Source organism: Macaca fascicularis, chromosome 18, assembly GCF_037993035.2.
Source record: "Macaca fascicularis isolate 582-1 chromosome 18, T2T-MFA8v1.1".
In the NCBI taxonomy this organism is placed as follows: domain Eukaryota; kingdom Metazoa; phylum Chordata; class Mammalia; order Primates; family Cercopithecidae; genus Macaca; species Macaca fascicularis.
The window spans coordinates 51094196-51115821 of NC_088392.1; the positions used below are offsets into that span (position 1 = coordinate 51094196).

The 21626-nt window shown below is 37.5% G+C and overlaps 1 long non-coding RNA gene across 1 annotated transcript in view; it reads left to right on the plus strand.

Moving 5' to 3' along the window:
* LOC123570058 (uncharacterized) overlaps positions 1-7285 on the plus strand; it is a 137007-nt gene extending 129722 nt beyond the window's left edge. Inside the window, exon 4 of the long non-coding RNA XR_010582872.2 lies at positions 6897-7285. This is a non-coding gene — a long non-coding RNA (uncharacterized lncRNA). The remainder of the gene's footprint in view (positions 1-6896) is intronic.
* Positions 7286-21626: the final 14341 nt, after the last annotated feature.

The window sequence follows — 21626 nt, forward strand, 5'->3', positions numbered from 1 at the left end:
CTAGAGCTTTACTCCCTTTTCTCTTTTTCTCCCTATCCTTTTTTGTCCCTCTGTTTCCCTTTTTCTTCTCTAGCAGCACTGATGCACCAATAAGACCCTCTATTGCTACCCAAAAATACAATAGAAAAGTACTTAAAATTCAATATTCTATAAAATGTTTTCCAATTTTAAAATCTGGTGATTTATTTTTATATCTATAATGTAGTCACCAAATACTAAAAACTTAACAACAAATAAAAATACAAAATACTGCCTGACAGCTGTGCTGATCCCACTCTCCATCAAGACCAGATAATCTCCTGCTTAGTGCCTAAACAGTTATCATTCTGTCCACATTCCAAACTCATCAACAAAATTGTAGGATCTTCTGGGCAAATATAAGGTATGATTCCCCACATAAATCTTAAACACCAGTACATAATTTAAGTAGGCACTCAACTCTGATTGAAATGTTGATAAAAAATGCTATAGACAATTGTGATTAACTTACTAATTGTGCTATTCTTTGCTTATTGTCTGTTCCTCAATATGAACCAATGGTTCTAAACCTTGTGTACATATTGGAAACACCTAGAGGGTTATAAAAAATACTCTATTACCCAATTATTTAAATGCAGAATCTTGGGTCCTGCTCTAAAACAAATGAATCTGAGCTCACATTTTAAAATGGTTTCCAAATAATGCTATATTCTTCAAATATCAAGACTGGCTAGAATATAGAGTGACAGATAGCTCTCAAATTTAATAATGCATTAGAGTCATCTGGAGGTCTATTAAAACACCAAGTTGCTTGGCTCCTTCCTCCGAGTTTCTAATTCAGTGGGTATCAGAATGCTACCTGAAATGATGAGGATTTTCAGGATGAGACCTGATAATTTGAATTTCTGACAAATTCACAGGTGATGATAAATGACATAGCTTGAATATTTGTCCTTTTCCAAATGTCATGTTAAATTGTAATTCCCATTGATCGAGCTGGAGCCTTGTGGGAGGTGTTTGGATCATGGGGTAGATCCTTCATGAATCGTTTGGGTGATTCTCTTGGTAATAAGTGAGCTCTCACTCTGAGTTAACATGAGATCTGGTCATTTAAAAGTGTATGGCACCTCCTTCTCCAGTCTCACTCTCTTTTGCTCCTGCTTTCACTATGATATGTCTGTTTCCACTTTATCTTCCACCATGATTAAGTTTTTTGAGACCTCTCCAGAAGCCATGCAGATTTTGGCACCATGCTCCCTGTAAACCCTGCAGAACTATTAGCCAATTTCTTTTTAAATTGCCCAGTCTCAGGTATTTTTTATAGCAATGCTAGAATAGCCTAACACAGAAAACTGGTACCAAGGAGTAGGGCATTGCTATAAAGATAACCTGAAAACGTGGAAGCAACTTTAGAACTGGATAGCATAGAGATGTTGGAAGACTTTGGAGGGCTCAGAAAAAGAAAGGAAGATGAGGGAAAGTTTGCAACTTCCTAGAGACTTGTTAAATGGTTTGTGACCAAAATTCTTGTGGTAATATGAACAGTGAAGGCCAGGCTGATGAGGTCTCAGATGGATATGAAGAATTTTTTAGGAGCTGGAGCAAAGGTCCCTTTTGTTACAGCTTAGCAAAGAACTTGACTGCCTTATGTCTCTGCCCTAGGGATCTGTGGAACTTTAAACTTAAGAGTCATCATTTAGGGTATGTGGTGGAAGAAATTTCTAAGCAGGAAAGCATTCAAAAGGTGGCATGGCTGCTTCTAATAACCTATACTCATTCATGGGATCAAAGGAATGACTTAAAGTTGGAACTTATATTTGAAAGGGAAGCAGAGCATAAAAGTTTGGAAAATTCACAGTTTGGCCATGTGGCAAAGAATGAAGTTTTTTCAGGAGATGAATTCAAGCAGACTGTGGAGCAATCACTTGCTAGAGAGATTTGCATAACTAAAAAGGAGCCAAGTGCTGATAGCCAAGAAAATGAGAAAAAGCCTGCAAAAGCAATTAAGAGATCTAAGAGGCATCCCCTCTCATCACAGGCCTGGAGACCTAGGAAGAAATAATTGTTTTGAGGGCCAGGCCAAGGACCTCACTGTCCTGAACAGCCTCAGGACACTGCTCCCCATATCCTAGACATGTCAGATCCATCTGTGACTCCAAGGCCCCAGGTACAGCTCGAGTTGCCACTTTGGAGAATGCAAGCCATATACCTTGCTGGATTCCAAATAATATAAGCCTGCAGGTGTACAGAGTGCAAGAGTGATGAATTTTTAGCAATCTTGGTCTAGATTTCAGAGAATGTATGGAAAAGCCTGAGTGTCCAGGCAGAAGCCTCTTGAAGGGGCAGAGCCCTTACAGAGAACCTCCACTAGGGCAGTGTAGAAGGGAAAATAAGGGTTTGGAGTTGCCACATAGAATTGCCCCTGGGACACTGCCTGGTGGAACTTTGGGAAAAGGCCCACCATCTAATTGAGAATGATGGATCCCCCAGCAGCTTGCCCCCTGCTTCAGGAAAAGCTGCAGGCACTCAACTCCAGCCTGTGACAGTAGCTTCAGTGGCTGCACCCTGCAAAGCCACAGAGGTGAAGCTGTCCAAGGCCTTGGGAGCCCACCCCAGACAAGGTAATTTATTTTTTAAAAAATTCTCAGTTCCGGAGGCTGGGGAGTTCAATACAAAGATGCCAACATCTTGCATGAACCTTCTTGCTGTATCATCCTATGGTGGAAGGCAAGAAGGTAAGAGAGGGCAAGAGTGCAAAAAAGGGTCCAACTCACTTTTATAACAAACCCACTCTCATGATAATGATGATAATGACATTAATCTATTCATCTCTCATCACCTAATCACCTCTTTTAAATACATACATTTAGTATATATATATTTAGTATATTTGCATTTAGTATATATAGAGAAAGAATGAAACAGAGAGAGACACAATCATATTCTGTTGCCCAATCTAGAGGTCAGTGGCATTATCATAGCTCACTGTAACCTTGAACTCTTAGACTCAAGAGATCTTTCTGCCTCATTGGGTCTCACATCTCAACATTGTTGCAATCTCAAAATTGAAAATTTAGTTTCTAACACATGATATTTGAGGGATAAATTCGAATCATACCATAAGGTCTTATGGTGATTTTATCTTTACTGTTTGGAGAACATCCAGATTTCTTTCTACAGAAACTAAAGCTTCTTACATTTCTCTAAGCAATGTACGACAGCTTTAGTCTCTTCACATTCTCTCCAAATTTTGTTATTTTCATTAAAAATTCATTACTGTTATCTTAAAAGGCATGAAGTTACCTCATTGTGATTTGATTTGCATTTTTCAAATGACTAATTATGATGGCATCTTTTCATGTGCCTGTTAGTCCTTTGTACAGATAGTCCCCAACTTTCAATGGTTTGATTTCTGATTTTTTGACTTTACACTGGTACAAAAGTGATATGCATGTAGTAAAAACTGTGCTTCAAGTATCATACAACCATTCAATTTTCCCTTTCAGTACAGTATTCAATAAACCACCTTAGATATTTAAAACTTTATTATAAAATAGGCTTTGTGTTAAATGATTTTGTGCAACTATATGTTAATGTAAAAGTTTTAAGTACATTTAAGGTAGGCTAGGCTCAACTGTGATGTTTGGTATATTAAATGCATTTTGACTTATGATATTTTCAATTTACAATGTATTTATTGGCCATTATCCCATCATAAGTTGACAAAAATCTAAATATCTCTTTGTATAAAAACAGTTCTTTTCAATTTCAATACCTTTGCCCATTTTTAATTTGGTTGTATGTCTTTTTGCTGTTGAGTTGTACAAGGTCTTTATGTGTTCTGGATGTTAAACCGTTATCAGACATATGACTACAAATATTTACTCCCATTCTGTGAGGTGCCTTTTACTTTCTTGATAATGTCTTTTGATGTACAAACGTTTTACATTTTGGTTAAGTCCAACTTATCTATTTCATATTTTGGTATCATATTTAAGAATTTATTGCCAAATTTAAGGTAATGAAAATTTACCTCTATTTTTCTTCTAAGAGTTTCATGGTTTTAGCTCTTCTGTGTAGCTTGTTGCTCCATTTTTATATGATTTGAGCTCGTTGTCCAATTTCATTATTTTGCAGGTGTATATTCAATCATTCCAGTACCATTTGCTGAAGAGACTATTATTTACCTGATCGTATAATCTTGGTGCCCTTGTTAAAAATTATTTGGCTATAAATATCTGGGTTTCTTTCTGGTCTGCTAATTTTTTTTTTTTTTTTTTTTTTTTTTTTTGAGACGGAGTCTCGCTCTGTCGCCCAAGCTGGAGTGCAGTGGCCGGATCTCAGCTCACTGCAAGCTCCGCCTCCCAGGTTTACGCCATTCTCCTGCCTCAGCCTCCCGAGTAGCTGGGACTACAGGCGCCTGCCACCTCGCCCGGCTAGTTTTTTGTATTTTTTAGTAGAGACGGGGTTTCACCGTGTTAGCCAGGATGGTCTTGATCTCCTGACCTCGTGATCCGCCTGTCTCGGCCTCCCAAAGTGCTGGGATTACAGGCTTGAGCCACCGCGCCCGGCCTGGTCTGCTAATTTTATTTCACTGGTTAGGCCCATACGTTTGTCCTAAAGCCAGTACCACACTCTTTTGATTGCTGTAGTTTTGTAGTAAGTTTTGAAATTGGGAAGTATGACTCTTCCAACTTTACTCTTTGTTTTTAAATTTTTGTTTTGTCTATTCAGTACTACTTGAAATCTTATATGATTTGAGGATTGTATTTTTCAATTCTAAAAAAAAGAACATTGTAATTTTGATGGGGATTTCATTGAATCTGTAGATTGTTTTGGGTAGTTTTAACATTTTAATATGAAGTATTTGAATATATAAGTACAAAGTGTCTTTCTATTGATTTATATTTTCTTTAATTAATGCCTGCAGTTATTGTACTGTTCATTTTGTAATTTTTATTGTACAAGTATTTTACCTCCTCAGTTGAATTATTCTTAAGTATTTTATTATTTTGAGTGCTATTATAAATATAATTGTTTAGTTAAATTCCTTTTCAGATAGTTCATTGCTGCTGTATAGAAATATAACTGATTTTAGCATATTGATCTTAAATCTTGCAACTTTGCTGAATTTAGTTGGTCTAGTAGTTTATGTGTGTGTGTATGTGTGTGTTCTTTGTGATTTCCTATATATAGAATACTGGTATCTGGGAATAGAGAAAGTTTTACTTCTTCCTTTCCAATTTGGAAACATTTTATTTCTTTATGTTGTCTAATTTCTCTGATGAGAATGTTCAGTACAATTTTGAATAGCAGTGGTGAAATGGGAGTCATTATCTTGCCGACCTCAGTGAAAAATCTTTCCCTCTTTCACCATTGAAAATGATGCTAACTATGGGTTTTTCATAATGTACTGTGTTATACTGAGAAAGTTTCTTCACTTTCTACATTTTTAAATGGTTGAAAAACAGTCAAAATAATATTTTGTGACATATGAACCTTATATGAAATAAAAAGTTCAATGTTCATACTACGTTTTTATTAGAACCTAGCCATGCTCATTCTTTTTCACAATGTATAAGGCCCCTCAGAGTTAAGTAGTTGTGACAGAGATGATACGGCCCACAAAACCAAAAATACTTGTTAACTTTCCTGGAAAATGTTTGCCAGCTCCTCGTCCAGCCTTTCCAGACCATAAGCTCTATGAAGGCAGGTACTTCTTCTTTTATTTAAACACTGAATCTCTGATACATCATACTTTTTACTGTCTAGTAAATAATACACAATAAGGATTGTTTGAATTAATTGAATCATTCTAAAATCAATGAATCTGGGAAATCTTTAATTTTCTATTACCTACTAGTTCCTACTAGTCCCTATATGGAACTTAAATAAGCAGAAGAAAACAACAAATAATTTAAAAAAATAGACATTTTATTGAATCAGCACCAGAGTTTAAGGTATAAAGAGGACCGGCATTACATGTATAAATGAAATTATATTTGTGCATGTGTATCTGTGTTTAAAGAGATACACTCATATACACTGTGCTTGGTACACAAGTAAGAATTTGATTTTTAGTTGATTTTCCTTCTTGGAGTTAAAATAACGAAAAACTGTAGCATGCTCTATATCATATCGAGTGGTATTATGTATTTTGATTCTTATTTTTATGTAAAATTATCACAATCATGTCTGTTATAGGACTTTTGTGACTATTCCTTGAATAGCAAATATATAGCACCTAGCACAAAGCCTGGACAGAATAATATTGGAAAAGAAACAAAACTACGGATTCAGAATTTAAACATCACTTTGCCGATTTTACTAAATTTCTGAATGCAGGAATGAACAACTTTATATTGTAGATGGACATAACTTAAGATTCTGTCTCATGGATCATTTATCTCATGTCATTCAGGGTAGTGGGACATATTATAATTCTTTGAGGACAGGGGAATCATGTGATACTATAAAGAGACAATGTTCCAATACCAAAGAGGGAGAAAGTTTCTGGCCATCCAACTAAGGGTGACCTTGTAATAATGAGTTCGAAACCTCAGTCTTTTGTAAAGGGTAGTATTAGCATGCCTGAGTCACTCTATTTGTTCAGTACAACATGGAAATATTAGCTTGCCTCTATTTCTTTCAAAGATATGAAATCAGAATCAAATACCTGTGACCATTATTATTGTCAAAAATAACAAACATGTCAGACCCTATGTTAGAGATTGTGAAGTGATAGGAAAGACCGAGAAGGAAGAGAAAGACTGATGACTAGAGGCAGTTGACAGAGCATGATCGTTTGTGTGTGGTGGAGGGTGGTAGGGTACGCTTCCTCTCTCTGCCTCCACTTGGAGCTCAACATTCTTACACAGATAATGCTGGAAATCATGACTTTGTCTTTTCTCTTCCAGATGTCATGCCCCACAGATGTCTGGAAATGGGAATTTGCACCTCAACTTTTTATATTGAGAGACTTTTTAATCCTGCCTGGGCGTGATACCTGAATGTCTCCGGGTCCGTTCGGGACACATCTCTGCTTTATCAGTACAGTGTGGCCAATTACTTATGACAGTGGCCCCAAGCTGCTGAGCTGCGTTCTGAAGATCAATGCCAGGCACTGTTAGAACATTTACCAGTCCATAGCAAAATTAGAAAAGGTAAAAATAACATAAATTATGTTCTATGTAAAGCTAAATGCCTTTGATTTAAAGATAGCCCTGTAACATGAAATTATTTTCTCAGTATTAAAATGTCCCTTTTGTTCACATCACAGAGGCAAAATAAAAAGTTGTCAAGACTCTGTGAGCACATATCCTCTCTTCTTTGCTTGCCTTCTTCTCTTAACATTCTGCTGGTCTGTAAAATAATTATTCTGGGAAAAAACGATTTAGACATAAGCTACCTTTGGCTGAAGTGGTCATAGTAGTGATGGAACATAATTTAGATTTTTTTTAATGGACAGAGTAAAAATAGGTAGAGAGAGAAGGTGATGTGAGATTTCCATATGGAATGAACAAGGTCAGAAAAGGTACGAAGAAGGCCTACGTTGGTAAAAGAGTGTGTGAGAAGAAAAGACATTCCATTTGAACAGAATTGAAGTCACATGAAGGGTGGAAAATAAAGCTTCAGAGGCAAGTTTGAGTCCAATTGTGAAGGAAAATGACTGCAGAATTTTGCACAAGGAGTGATGTGTTTGACAGAGCTCTTAGAAGATTATTTATCTGGAACTAGTGTTCAAAACTGTTACAGTGAATGCAATGTCAGGGAGGCCAGTTTCAACTCTAAGACAGAAGTCCTAACAAGCATAAGTATTATAATGAGCATAAGAAATCACCTAAGGGAGTACACAAGATAAATTCACAGGCCACCCCAAAAACCACTGCCCCCAAATATCTAGAGATTGGCCATATATAATTTATACATAGGGTCCCCAGGAGACAAAAGTTGAAATTTACAACAAGTAATGCAGGCAGACCCCATCCTGGGGCTATACTTGTAAGAATGATTGCCCCACTAGTGTATAAAGAGCCTCTAGGATATGTGTGTGTGCAAGAGTGTGTGTGTGTGTGTGGAGAGAGAGCGAGAGACAGAGAAAGAGAAAGGAAGAGAAAGGAGAGACTTGGCTCTTAAATAAAAAGGAACAGTGAAACAGTGCACTTGGCAATACATGTCTAATGCAAAAATAATACACATTTTGTCTCCATTTGGACTGCACTTCCAGGTAGAGGTTGTGCTCAATGAGAATCAAGTTGAAAATGTTTCTCTGGTCCCATTTAAAAGGTTATACATAATGAGATTTCTGCCGTTGTGGGAAAGTTAAGAATTCTGGGTGACTTGCCAAATCTTTTGATCGCAAAGAGTGCTTTTAATACACATTGCAAAGCATTTGTCTTTGCAAGGTGCAAAATGCCAAAGCTCAGCTTCCTTTTTTAGTGTCTGATACTCTCCATAGCATCATTTATCTTAAATTTCCCAGCAGTGTTAACTCTTTAAGCTCTGTAGCAACAGAGCTATATGTAGATACACATGACTTCAGTCTAGGGTTACGTAGAGTTACCTCTGCAGTTTTACCCACACTTGGGATTCAGAGACTATGACAAGCAGCAGAACAATTTGTCTTTTCAATTAATCAGTACTGTTGTTGAGCACCATATATGTTCTCAGGCCCTTTCTAAGAAACATGGCACATGATCAGTGCTCTCAGAAGAGGAAGTAAAGCCTATGATATTCATAGAATTTCCTAGAAGGGTATATAAGAGACTGGTAATATTGGATGCCTCTGATGAGATAAAGGGGAGGAAGGGAAAGACTCCTTTTCACTATTTAACCTTTAATACCATATGAGTTTATACAATTTGCTTCATTTACCTATTTAAAAATAAAATACAAAATGACAACTTAAAAGTTGATTTGAAGGTAAACATTTATCGGTAGGAAACAACTAAAATGCAACTTCAGAGTGTGTGCCAGATGTTGTTTAGTGTGACATAGATTCTAGGCCCTAGAAAAGGGAAGGAAGAAGAATGAAGACTGGAAATAATTAAGGGTGATTTATCCAGGTCTCTTGCACTGCTTGTAGATTATGAATGAGGTCATGCACACAGGGACCACAGTATTCAAAAAGTCCTGTCATTTTGGGTAGTCCACAAAGGTGACTCAAATATACTCACTAGCATCCTTCTGAAATCTCTGCCCTTGCCCTTTAGGGATGTGTTCTGCCCCACAGTTGGGGCAGAGCCTGGGCAGTGCTTTTTCTGTCCATCTTGCTCCTGCCTGGGGTGCATCTCCACCCACAACACTGTAAGATGTTTAAGCTAAGCGAACACCTCTGCAATTCACTCATTGCTTATCCTGCAAGTGTCACAGCAAAGAATGGCCTTCTAGAACTCCAGCTCTGTGCTACACTTTGTCACCTGGAGTTTCTCAGATTTCACAAGCCCTATCATGAAAACAATTTGTTAACCACCTCTGTACTGTCAATTACAGCTGGTCTGTTCTCTGCATAAGGCTGGTCATGGAATGAATACCAGGCTGTTCTCATCACTGTTCACTCTTTCCTGACCATCTTTTCAGAAGCCCACATATAAATTACTGCCATGAATATGGTTTCATGCAAAAATATAACTGGATAGACCAGTTCACCATATATGCAAAACATACTTATATATAGACTATATATTTGACATCAGTGGGAGATCGTTATATGTTTTTATTTACAAATGAATCATGCAATGCTATATGCTTGTTAAATTTACATTCATTACATTTTATTCTGAAACTTTTATGATAGATGCAGTGCTGGAGAAACAGACCCCAATTCAATGGCACATCCCATGAAATTGATCAGATGGACTTAATTCTTTCCAATTTATAACGACATGAAAAGTAATCTCTTCAAAAATATTGAAAGGCAAGTTTCAAGAAAAGCATTTCACATATGCCAACTGTTAGCACAGCTTTTGTTTTGAATCCTCTTATTAAAAAAACCTTTTAATGGTGTACCGTGGCTCCCATAGTTTCCCACAGTTTCACAAACACTTGTTATATTTTGTCTTTTTGATAATAGCCATTCTAACAGGTGTGAGGAAATATTTCATTGTAGTTTTAATTTGCATTTCCCTGATGATTAGGGATGTTAAGCAATTGCATGTCTTCTTTTGGAAAATTTTTATTACAGTCCTTTTTACACTTTTCAATTAATTATTTTCATAGCAACTGAATTGTTTAAGTTCTTTATATATTTTAGATATTAACTCCTTTTCAGATGCATGGTTTGCAAATATGTTCTCCCAATCTGTGGGTTGTCTCTTCACTCTGGTGATTATTCCCTTTCCTATGCAGCAGCTTTTTAGTTTGCTATAATCCTCTTTGTCTATTTTTGCTTTTGTTGCCTGTACTTTGGGGTTCATACCCAAAAGCTCCACCCTAAATTTTCCTTTAGTACTTTTACAGTTTTCAGGTCTTATATTTAAGTCTTTAATCTATCATGAGTTTTTTTTTTTATATGGTGTGAGATAAGGGTGTAATTTCATTCTTATGCATGTGGATATCATGTTTTCCCAATACCATGTATTGCAAAGGCTTGAAGACTCATGGTGGGAATATAAATTAGTACAGCTATTATGGAAAACATCACAGTAGTCACTTCTTATGCATAAATGATAAGTTCCAAGATCCTCTGCAGATGCCTAAAATCACAAGTAGTACCAAATCCTATATACGCAGTCAGGCACCTCCATAGCTACATTTCTGTCAACAATAAACTGTATATACAATACCAATTTCATAAGATTATAGTGGAACTAAAAATTCCTACCATCTACTGATTTTGTAGCTGCTCTAACATTGAAGCACAATGTATTACTCACATGTTTGTGTTGGTGCTGGTGTAAACAAACCTACTGCACTGCCAGTCATATAAAAGTCTAGCACATATGATTATGTACAGCACATAATACTTGATAATGATAATAAATTACTATGCTGCTAGTTTATAGAGTTACTATACTATAATTTTTATCATTATTTTAGAGTGTACTCCTGTTTATTTTTTGAAAGCTAACTCTAAAACAGCCTCAGCTATGTCCTTCAGAAGGCCTTAAGAGGAAGGCATTATTGTCATAGGAGATGACAGCTCCATGTATGTTATTGCCCCTGAAGACCTTTCAGTGGAAAAAGATGTAGAGGTGGAAGACAGTGATATTGATGATCCTGACCCTGCAAGCAGAGCATAAAAGTTTTAAAAATGTGTAGCCTGACAACACCATAGAAAAGAAAAACCCATTTTCTAGGGAGAAATTCAAGCCAGCTGCAGAAATTTGCATAGATAAATAATAGTCACCAAGATAATAGGAAAAATGCTTCCAGGGCATGTCAGAGAACTTCACAGCAGCCCTTCTCATCACAGGCCTGGAGGGAAAAATGCTTTCATGAACTGCCCCCAGGGCCCCCTTGCTCTGTGCAGCTCTGGGACATGGTGCCCTGCAGCTCAGTTGCTTTAGCTCCAGCCATGGCTAAAAGGGGCCAAGGTACAGCTCAGGCCATTGCTTCAGAGGGTGAAAGCCCTAAGCCTTGGCAGCTTCCATGTGGTGTTGGTCTTGTGGGTGCACAGAAGACAAGAATTGAGGTTTGGGAACCTCCACCTACATTTCAGAGGATGTATGGAAACACCTGGATGTCCAGACAGAAGTTTGCTGCAATGGTGGAGCCCTCATGGAGAACTGCTAGGGCAGTGTGAAAGGGAAATTTGGGGTTGGAGCCCCCACACAGAATGGTAGATCCACCGTTCTGCTTGCACTGCGCACCTGAAAAAGCTGCAAGCACTCAACACCAACCCGTGAAAAGCAGCTGGGAGTGGGGCTGTAGCCCACAAAGTCACAAGGGCAGAGCTGCTCAAGGCCATGGAAGCCCACCTCTTGTATCAGTGTGACCTGGTTATGAGACATGGAGTCAAAAGAGATCATTTTGGAACTTTAAGGTTTAATTACTGCCCTGTTGGGTTTTGGACTTATATGGGGCCGGTGGCCCCTTTGCTTTGGCCAATTTCTCCCATTTGGAGTGGGTGTATTTGCCCAATGCCTATACCCACATTTTATCTAGGAAGTGACTCACTTGCTTTTGATTTGCAGGATCATAGGCAAAGGGACTTGCTTTGTCTCAGATGAGACCTTGGACTTGGATTTTTGGGTGAATGCTGGAATGAGTTGAGACTTTTGGGGACTGGTGGAAGGATATAATTGTGTTTTGAAATGTGAGGACATTTGGGAGAGGCCAGGGAAGGAATGATATTGCTTGGCTGTCTCCCCATCTAAATCTCATTTTGAATTATAGTTCCCATCATCCCTTTGTGTCATGGGAGGGATGGGGGGAGGTAATTGAATCATGGGGGTGATTACTGCCATGCTATTCTTGTGATAGTGAGTAAGTTCTCATGAGATCTGATGGTTTTATAAGCAGCCTCCCCCTTCACTCATTTATCATTCTCTCTTCTACCACCTTGTGAATAAGGATGTGTTTGCTTCCCCTTATCCCGTGATTGTAAGTTTCCTGAGGCATCCCCAGCCTTGCATAACTGTGAGTCAATTAAACCTTTTTCCTTTATAAATCACCCGGTCTCAGGTATGTCCTTATAGCAGTGTGAGAATGGACTAATACAGTGCCTAAAGCCAATAATGCTGCAATTCTCAAGTATATTTTAAGTGTTCTCATTTCAAATAAATAAGTCTATGAGGTAATACATATGTTAGTTATCTTGATTTAGCCACTCTACAATGGGTTTCTGTTTTAAAACATCACATTTTACATAACAAATTACACATTTTTTAATGTTAATCAACAATTGAAGAAGAAAGGAAGAATTAGGTTGGAGCAAAAGCAATTACAGATTTTGCCATTAAAAGTTAGTAATTGTGGTTTTTGCAAGGGAGAGAAAGAAAAGAAAGAAAGAAAAAAGGAAAGAAAGAAAGAAAGAAAGAGAGAGAAATAAGGAAAGAAAGAAAGAAAGAAAGAAAGAAAGAAAGAAAGAAAGAAAGAAAGAAAGAAAGAAAGAAAGAAAGAAAAAGAAAGAAAGGAAGGAAGGAAGGAAGGAAGGAAGGAAGGAAGGAAGGAAGGAAGGAAGGAAGGAGGGAAGGAAGGAGAAATAAGAAAGAAAACTCTTGAGTCAAACAAACATCTCATAGTAGTTTGATGGAAGAAACATTAATTAGTTTCTACCTTTGTAGAAACTCCTGGTAGATCTAAAGCCTAAATAGCTCTGTAAATTTTGTAGTAAATGCTCTTTGCTGAAGTGTGTACAAGGACTGAGTCAGGAAGTGTTGGGTATAAATGGGCAGAAGTTGCCATGAGAGATATAAGAGGAAGATTTACAGAAAGAATAAAAATTTACATTCTTAGCGGCTGTTCTGTTGATAGCTTGTAATAGTCTCCTAGGAGGTTTACCTTGCATGTCTGGTATCTTCAGAACAAATAGCCTTAGCTTGCACTGACCTTGATATTGTTATGAATATCAGGGCAAAACTTGGAAAAACATCTCTAATGTATTAGATGCCATCCTGCAAAATGCAGCTTCTGGAATAAAGGTCTTCTCTATCTGTCTGTTTACTGTGTACTGGAGACATGCCAGGCTATAGAAGCCAGCCAACATAAATATGTAGATCATTCTGCCTTTGAACAAGTTGATATCCAAGTTTGGAATTCTTTTCCATTAATATTTGCAATAACTTGTAAATTTTACAAGGATGAGATGCAGAAAGTTATTTAAATATTTGAGGTAATGTTATATATGGAATCAGTAAAGACAACTTCTTAGGGTAGACAAACTTCAAAAGATAATGACATCAAGTAATTATATTGGACCCAGCAAGGTATCCACTAATTTTCAACCTGATTTCTTTATTTGATTAGTAGATGACTTTGGAAAAAACAATTTATTGTGTCTCCTCTCCCAATTTATAAATTCAGAAAGTTGACCTAAATGACCAAATAGGTTCCTTTCAGCTTTAAAATTCCATGATTCAATGAATGCAAATGGACTAAGACACCTGAAACACTAAACAGGCAAAATTTAGAACGCATAATTCCTTTTAAAAGTGTCATTGAGGAATACATGTATAGCAGTTTGTGCTAAGAAATGCAGGGTGGGTACCTGTGCTACCTAAAGAGGGGAAGGACAATAACTAATTCACAGGGCAAAACAAATTCATAACTTTATAAATAACTCCTTTCTGGCGTTCGGAAAAATAATAAGCAAACAAGTTTATTTTGTCTGTACATACAAAGATGTGCATGCCATTGTGTGAGAATATAGTTTATCTGCTGGCTCACCTAGATTATGCCTGAGCTGTAGTTCTTTCATTCTATCTATGCAGGACAGATTCATGGACTGGTGGATGAGGTAGGATCTAAGGGACAAAAATAATTTACTCCTTACCCAAAACGATTCTCTCTGAATTCTTACATATGTGAATGCATTGAAGACTTTCACAATGCATTTCATCTGTCATTGCAATAACATATCAGCCTCATTTACAGGAATGTGATTATCACATCAGGTTGGCCAAGGATACTGAAGGGCTGAGATATAGGATAGGGGCATAGTGACAAGCGAGAAAGGAATTTAAAAAGTTTCTACTTCTGAGAATGCCCATTTAAAAGACCAAGTGAAAAACTCAGCAGTGGTGTTAAGAATATCAGGCATAGCAGGAGCATTGACAACACAAGGGATTGGTCTGATGTGGGACAGAGGGTATTGGAAAGAAAAAAAGGCAAGGCAAATGCTGTATGATGCAAACTTCATGAACTGAATGCACCCACTTCCCTTAGGGGAAATGTCCATATATCTTACCTTGAATTCTTTTTTTTTTTTTTTTTTTTAGACAGAGTCTTGCTCTGTTACCCAGGGTGGAGTGCGGTGGCACGATCTCATCTAACAGCTCACCACAACCTCCGCCTCCCCAGTTCAAGTGATTCTCCTGCCTCAGCCTCCTGAGGAGCTGGGACAACAGGTGTGAACCATCATGCTCAGCTAATTTTTGTATTTTTAGTAGAGATGGGGTTTCACCATGTTGGCCAGGATGGTCTCGATCTCTTAACCTCGTGATGTGCCCATCTCAGCCTCCCAAAGTGCTGGGATTACAGGCGTGAGCCACCACACTCGGCCCCCTTGAGTTCTTAGAGTCCTCATTTACTCATATTTTGCTCATTAAAATAGTTTGATTATCTTATTTCCACCAAGGAGATCGAAATGAAAGGATGATACTAGTAAAAGACACAATAGTAACTGTAAGAAGTGGCCCTTAGTATAGTTATTGAAAAAAAGAAGGCAAATTTGTTAGAACCAGACATGAAATCTTGGAAAGTCAGGTGGTCTGGACCACTTGTGGGGCTAAAGGGAGATGAGCCACATTAATAATGGGCCAGGTGTCTTTTTTGTTGTTGTTTAAGATATTCTGCTGTGAATAAATGTTAGGAACTCTTTTTCAAGGTTACTTTGCACTGCGCTTCCTTCTCCATTTTCCTTGCCCTCTGAGGCTGCTGTGGAGGTTCTAAAGCTTTCCCTCTACCTACTACGCCCTTGGGATTGGAGTAGAGTGAAGCCATCTGAAAGGAAGATATGCCTTACTGTCCCGTGCAGAGACATTTTACGACAGCTGACTCTACACAATTAATTTCTGCCTACTTGTGAGAACCCACATATATTATGAGAAGATAACAAACATTAACCAACTTTTAAAAAGGCAAACAAATGAGCAAATCTTTACAGCATCAAGAGAGTCAAATCAGTAGAAAGACCCATGGCATTGAATAGAAAAAATATTTGTTTTTCACTGAACTGACAGAAATTTATCTGCAGTTTTGGTTCTATGCAGTCAGGCAAGGAATATTTATTGAGCACCTATTGTACTCACATAACATTGCTTGGGAATGTGAGTTACTCTAATATCTTTTATGCTAAAATTTCTGCAAAAAGAACATAACCTGTTTAAATAAGCAGGGAAAATAAAGGGCATGTGAGAAATAAATTAACATGCATGACTGGAGTTTTAGGGAGAAAATAGCCAATTCCAGATGAGGCAAATAGGAAATGATTCCTGGATATATTGACTTTTGAACTTGGTCTTGAAAAATTGCTAGTTATGGGAATAAGGATACACGATATTTTTACATTATAACATACAACTTAGGTTGTTGGCATTTAGTATTACCCAAATCCACAGGTACATGAATTATGAAAGTATACATTTAAATCAGTAAATGTATTTCTATCTCCTGTCAACCTCAAAAAGCTACACTTAAGTTGATTAATCATTTACACAAAAATTGTATTTTATAATTGAGGAAATCTCATGTGTTCATAGGGTGGCATGGCAGGGACACTGTGGAGCAAAAATGGGAGTAACAAAAAATGTAAACATGTAAAAGGAGATTTGCTGCAGGGATGGGTAACATACCTGATTTTCTTGCTGTGTGACATAAGCCTAATCATCTAACCTTTCTGTGCTTTGGGTTAATTACCCATGAGATAGTGCTAGAAAGAAGGAAAAAACATGATTATAAAGAGTTTAGTTGATTTAATAAAATTCCATATACATGAGTAATAATTATTAGAAAGCATGTTTAACTAGATATTGATTAAGTTATAGAGTCATATTTGAAATTGCTTTATAGAAATTGTGTCTCTATTTACACTTGACTCCAATTTGCTTTGTAAACCTACACATTGTTGTAACTGTAAATAAAATAAAGAGATCTCACCAGGAAGATGAAGAATGGATTAGCTGGAAAGCCAAGGTAAAATGTGTCAAGGCTCAGCCAAATGACAATGTAAAGAATAACAAGTTCAACCTTCCTTGAAATACCGAGAGTTACACAATGAATGTGATGGCTCTTTCATTCTGGAGTCAGGAAGAATGGAGGGAGCAGGGCCACATTGTGGTAAAATATCTATGGATCTCACCTAATAGTGAGTCCATTCTGGGCTCTTTGACATAGGGGAAAGGAAAGTGCTAGCTGGGATTAATGGGAAATTCAGTTGTCTCTAGCCATGGATTACCATGGATGCACGTGTGAGTCACTAATAGGAAATGCCACAGTAAGTCAGAAAAGGTGTGAACCAAAGTGGGCCATCATCTGAGATCGCTTCTCATTGAGGAGGCAGCCTGATCCCTCACCTATTACGTTTGCTGCTCCTCTCTTAGCACTTTTAATCTGCCTCCCACCATTCTGAAGTTACCCGTGCAGCTCTCTCAAGTGAATCTGGCCATGCATTGAGATCAACTATGTAGAACCCGTGACAGCTTATCTCATGTTCACTGTTCTCTTTATTGCTTCAACCTAATCACACATATTTTCTGTACACTTAACTTGTAGTGTATTATCATGTGACATATTTATGTTGTTTTCTTGTATTGTTACTTAAATCACTAATACACCAGAAGCGTAAAATCATAGAGGAGGTGAAAGACTCCCCAGAGGAAACAGGATATATCATATTCACTTTTATAGTCTACTGGACACAAGGGAAAGGAACATTTCTTAAATATTTCTTCAAAGGTTGAGAGAAGGAATAAATAACTTACTCTTCATCATGTAGCAGTGTGGTCAACTGCTGTGTGTCCCCAACTTCTGTGAGGGACTACATGAAAAGAGTGAGGGTGGCTGTACCCCTCAGTCCTGGTTACAGCCTGTGTTTCTGGACCCTGAAGCAGCACTTCACATCATAGTGCTTTTAGTTACACCTTCCATAAAGAAGCTTCAAGTAGCTAAACAGTATCCATATTAATGCCTAATTAATCCTACCTCTGAGCTTACTGATTGGGTATTGCAATGCTCAAAATATGCCCAGAAACAGAGGTCTGCTTTGATATTCTTAACTTTGTGATTATTTCTACTTGATTTATCCTCATATTGACTATTTTAAAATAGCCCTTATTGTGCAGTTTTTACTCATATAAAATATTATATATGTGTATATATGTACACATGTTCATATACACATGTGTATATATATTATACATATGTACTGACAATGTTGTATTTCTCCTGAGTCCTGTGATAGATCCTGGAAAATAGGAAAGGTTAAGAAATAACACCACCCTTGGCCGGGCGCGGTGGCTCAAGCCTGTAATCCCAGCACTTTGGGAGGCCAAGATGGGCGGATCACGAGGTCAGGAGATCGAGACCATCCTGGCTAACATGGTGAAACCCCGTCTCTACTAAGAAATACAAAAAATAGCCGGGCGAGGTGGCAGCGCCTGTAGTCCCAGGTACTCGGGAGGCTGAGGCCGGAGAATGGCGTGAACCCGGGAGGCGGAGCTTGCAGTGAGCTGAGATCCGGCCACTGCACTCCAGCCTGGGCTACAGAGCGAGACTCCGTCTCAAAAAAAAAAAAAAAAAAAAAAAAGAAATAACACCACCCTTTTGTCTTCCAGAAAATAGCCCCCTGCAAAGAGTCACCCTTCTTCATATGATTTAGGTAAGACTGACGGACAATACACACACATACGCATACATCTGCATGTATCAAATATGCAAATGCACACACATATATATTATAAAATTCACATAATAAAAAAATAAAGGTTTAAAAAACAGCAAATTCCTCAAAAATAATCACCCAATATTAGGCAGACATTTTGTGTTACATATGAAGGTATGGAGGGAGAAATGCAGGAAAGGAAGGAGAAAGAGGAAGGTGAGGGAGAATGGATGAGATATAATGCTGGTTTTATTAATCTGGGTTTCTTTTATATGGATGTAATGTTTTAAATGGAAAGTATTCAATCTCTGTTTATATGAATATAACCAATGAAAACAAGTATGACTAAAATTGCAAGAATAACTGAATTTGTTAAAAAACTTAAAAACATATAATTTTTCCAACAATGTGACAATTAAGAAAAACAGATTTTTTAAATTCTGTGTTTCAATTTATGGCAGCATCAATTTACTCTACATCTGGAAAGGAAAGGGCACTAACATTCTCACTTGTCATTATACCTCCCCTCTCCCACTTTTACATATGAAGGTGATATTTTTATTCTGATTATTTCAAATGCATTGAGATTTAGAGTAATCACTTTTTTAAACTTTTAAATTTTTCCACAGGTTATTGGGGTACAGGTGGTATTTGGTTACATGAGTATGTTCTTTAGTGGTGATTTGTGAGATTTTGGTGCACCCATCACCCTAGCAGTATATGCTGCACCCTATTTGTGGTGTTTTATCCCTTGCTCCCTTCCCATCCTTCACCCCAATTCCCCAAAGTCCATTGTATCATTCTTACGCATTTGTTTCCTCATAGCTTAGCTCCCACATATCCGTAAGAACATATGATGTTTGGTTTTCCATTCCTGAGTTACTTCACTTAGAATAATAATCTCCAGTCTCATCCAGGTCACTGCAAATGACATTAATTCATTCCTTTATATGGACAAGTAGTATTCCATCGTACATATATATGCAACAGTTTCTTTATCCACTAGTTGGTTGATAGGGATTTGGGTTGGTTCTGTGATTTTGCAATTGTGAATTGTGCTGCTATAAACATTGGTGGGCAAGTATCTTTTTCATGTAATGACTTCTTTCCTTCTGGATAGAAACCAAGTAGTGGGATTGCTGGATCAAATGGTACTTCTACTTTTAGCTCTTTAAGGAACGTCCACACTGTTTTCCATAGTGGCTGTACTAGTTTACATTCCCACCAGCAGTGTAGAAGTGTTTCCTGATCACTGCATCCATGCCAACATCTACTGTTTTTTGATTCTTTGATTATGGTCATTCTTGCAGGAGTGAGGTGGTATCACATTGTGGTTTTCATTTGCATTTCCCTGGCCACTAGTGGTGTTGAGCATTTTTTCATATGTTTGTCAGTTATTTGTATTTCTTCTTTCGAGAATTGTCTATTCATGTCTTTAACCCATTTTTTTATGGGATTTTTTTTTTGTAATTTGTTTGAGTTCACTGTAGATTCTGGATATTAGTCCTTTGTCAGATGTATAGATTGTGAAGATCTTCTCCTACTCTGTGGGTTGTCTGTTTACTCTGCTGACTGTTCCTTTTACCATGCAAGAGCTCTTTAGTTTAATTAAGTCCCAACTATTTATCTTTGTTTTTATCGCATTTGCTTTTGGGTTCTTGGTCACAAAATCTTTGCCTAAGCCAATGTCTAGAAGGGTTTTTCCAATATTATCTTCTAGAATTTTTATAGTTTCTTGTCTTTGATTTAAGTTCTTAATCCAACTTGAGTTGATTTTTGTATAAGGTGAGAGATGAGGATCCAGTTTCATTACCCTGTATGTGGTTAGCCAATTATCCCAGCACCATTTGTTGAAAAGGGTGACATTTCCCCACTTTACATTTCTGTTTGCTTTGTCATAGATCAGTTAGCTGTAAGTACTTGGGTTTATTTCTGGGTTCTCTATTCTGCTCCATCGGTCTACATGCCCATTTTTATACAAGTACCACACTGTCTTGGGTACTATAGCCTAATAGTATAGTTTGAAGTCAGGTAATGTGATACCACCAGATTTGTTCTTTTTGCTTAATCTTGCTTTGGCTATGCCAGCTCTTTTTTGATTCCACAAGAATTATGGAATTGTTTTTACTAATTTTGTGAAGGATGATGGTGATTGTGTTGAATTTGTGGATTGCCTTTGGCAGTATGGTCATTTTCACGACTTTGATTCTATCCATCCAGGAGCATGGGATATATTTCCACTTGTTTGTGTCATCTATGATTCCTTTCAGCAGTGTTCTGAAGTTTTCCTTGTAGAGTTCTTTCATGTTCTTAGTTAGGTATATTCCTAAGTATTTAATTTTGTTTGCAGCTATTGTAAAAACAATTGAATTCTTGATTTGATTCTCTGCTTGGCCGCTGTTGGTGTATAGAAGAGCTGCTGATTTGTGTACATTAATCTTATATGCAGAAACTTTGCTAAATTCTTTTATCAGTTCTAAGAGCTTTCTGGAGGAGTCTTTAGGGTTTTGGAGGTAAACGATCATACCGTCAACAAACAGCGACCGTTTGACTTCTTCTTTACAGATTTGAGTGCCCTTTATTTCTTTCTCTTGTCTGATTGCTCTGGCTAGGACTTTCAGTACTATGTTGAAGAGGAGTGGTGAGAGCGGTCATCCTTGTCTTGTTGAGGTTCTCAGAGGGAATGCTTTCAACTTTTCCCCACTCAGTATTATGTTGGCTGTGGGTTTGTCATAGATGGTTTTATTACATTGAGGTATGTCCCTTGTATGCTGATTTTGCTGGGCGTTTTAGTCATAAAGGGATGCTGGATTTTATCGAATGCTTTTTCTGCACCTATTGAGATGATCGTGTAATTTTTGTTTTTAATTCTGTTTACGTGGCGTATCACATTTATTGACTTGTGTATGTTAAACCCACCCTGCATCCCTGGTATGAAAGTCACTGGATCATGGTGGATTGTCTTTCTGATATGTAGTTGGATTCAGTTAGCTATTATTTTGTTAAGAATTTAGATGTCAATGTTCATCAGGGATAACTGTCTGTAGTTTTCTTTTTTGGTTATGTCATTTCCTGGTTTTGGTATTGGAGTGATGTGGGCTTCATAGAATGAATTGGGTGCGTCCCTCTTTTTCTATCTTGTGGAATAGTGTCAAACAGATTGGTA